At 35.1% G+C, this 2,360-nt stretch overlaps 1 protein-coding gene across 2 annotated transcripts in view; it reads right to left on the bottom strand.

Moving 5' to 3' along the window:
• Positions 1-2,360, bottom strand: part of LOC106881251 (zinc finger protein 729) — a 233,811-nt gene that overhangs the window by 92,535 nt on the left and 138,916 nt on the right. Inside the window, exon 1 of one of the 2 annotated variants that reach the window (XM_052967046.1) lies at positions 131-668. The exons of the other annotated variant lie outside the window; for it this stretch is intronic. The gene's annotated coding sequence lies outside the window, so the exon portion shown is untranslated. Of the gene's footprint in view, positions 1-130; positions 669-2,360 lie in introns of those variants that run through there. 2 annotated transcript variants of the gene reach the window in all.

Here is a 2,360-nt window from a genome sequence, read left to right as displayed (position 1 = left end):
AAAAAGTTAAAAGATAACAAAAACAGCAGAGATAAACATACAAAAAACTTCAGCGAAAATATATAAAGAGTGTAGGAAACCTGAAACTTAAAAAGGAAAATCTGTAGATTAGGATAGTGAAATACGTTACCTCTACTTGGCCAGTTTTGCGGACTTATATGAAACTAGTAATGCCACCAACTAGTGCAGTCGCTAATACACGAGCTAGTCACAACAAATCGACTACCTTCCCCATGTCAGCGGAGTGAACAACTTGCCGGCTGTGGCATGTTTGAAGCACACATATACTCACTCAGTACCAAACCGTGCACGCAAACATCCACAAATAGAGCAACAGAGTGAGGAAATGCGGGAGAGTGGGAGAATCGTAGAGTGAAGACTGCACACTTACACATAAAACATCAGCACCTAATATACACAGAATAGTAGGGGGAGGGATTTAAGTAATTGATAAAAGAAGGAAGGAGTGAACGAATGAACACACACACACACTTCACTCACTCATTCACTCACTCATTCACTCACTCACTCACTCACTCATAATAAAGACACACTCACACTAAAGACAGCAGCGCACACATGAACAAACATTTTACACACGCACACAAATGTACATCTACGCATGGTTGGAGAAAAAGGGAGAGGGGAGGAGAACTAAAACAAGTGCGAGTGAACATTAAGTGTAGTGAAAGGTGTACCCGTTTCGAAGAACGATATTTTGTCGGGGAGTGGTGAGCTCAGTGGGTGGGGTGGGGTGGAAGAAAGAGGTTAAAGTGAAAGTAAGTAGAAGCTTCCGAAAGAATGGAAAAAAATATTTAAGTAGGTAAAAATAGGAAAAAAAGATAACTTTTAGAAACAGAGATGTACATTGGTTTTAATGGAAAGATTGCAATAGTACCCCGTGCTGCAGAAATGCTGATCCCCATAATACACAAAGAATGAACACCAAAGTTGCAGCAGCCTCCGCACCCACATTGCAGCGGCCACGATGACCAGCAGACAGCAACATTTAGATTGAGCTATTTGTGCTTCTATTGCAAACAACATTTGTACAACTTGTTATAGTGAATACATCTGTATGTACGTATGTACGAACGCACATACATACATACGTACATACATACATACATACATACATACATACACACACACAATCTGGTGTAACGTGTATGCTATATTTGATAGTGAACCCCAAAAATTCATTTTCAAACTATCTTTCATCATTCCAGATGCAATTTACACTTATATGTTATTTTCTTCTCGTTATTTTTGTTTAATCTCATCCTCTCTCTATCTCTCTATCTCTGTGTATATGTATATATTCATATGTATATGTATACACACACACACACACACACACACACACATATATATATATATATATATATATATATATATGTGTCAATGAATGTATGTGTGTATGTATATATGCTTATATAAGCATATGTGTATGTTTGTGTGTGTATTATCATAGAAGATGTGGCTCGAGATACCAGCATTTCTCTTAGCCTAAGAACGAACCCGATTTTTCCCCAGGAGTATATAACATCTATACATACATATGTATTAGTTGTCAACTTGTCCTCGAGTGGTATATATACATATATTAACACACACACACACACACACACACACACACACACACACACACACACACACACACACGCACTTATATATATATAGACAAATAAAGATAGATCTCATTTGTATTCACATATACATTGACTTTTGTATTTATAAAAATATAGACTTAGAACTAAGATCGATTACTGATGATGATGCTGTTGTTGATTGAATTTGCTTTTACAATATGACATAACTATCCTTGGCCTCCAACTTCGAAAATAAAAACCTGAAATGAATAATAAGGCAAACTTGGAGTTGAAAATTCTCTCTTAAATAGTGAAAATACACATTCACAGATGCATAAGCATCCATCCATCCATCCATCCATCCACCCATCCATCCACCCATCTATCCATCCACCCATCTATCCATCCATTCACACACACATGCCAGTAAACATACCTGTTAAGTTTTAGAAAAATTTCATGTATGCAAACATGAGATTTTTTTTCTAAAATTCAGTATGTAATCCTTCACTTATTATTCCAACGATGGGCATTGTTTCTTAGAAACCAAATTCTTCATTGTAGGGGGAAAAAAATAAAAGCAAAGTAAAAAAAAAAAAAAAAAGCTAAAAATTTAAACTTTTGCTGACTACTTTGTCTGAGAAATTAGAATTATTTGAGATAATAAAAATTAATGTTATCAGTCAGTAATACATACATACATTCATACATACATCTACATATATATACATACATACATACACATATATATATATATATATATATATA

Source organism: Octopus bimaculoides, chromosome 4 (genome assembly GCF_001194135.2).
Source record: "Octopus bimaculoides isolate UCB-OBI-ISO-001 chromosome 4, ASM119413v2, whole genome shotgun sequence".
In the NCBI taxonomy this organism is placed as follows: Eukaryota; Metazoa; Mollusca; class Cephalopoda; order Octopoda; family Octopodidae; genus Octopus; species Octopus bimaculoides.
Note: the sequence above shows the minus strand (reverse complement) of the source record. Positions and strands in the feature narration are given on the sequence as shown.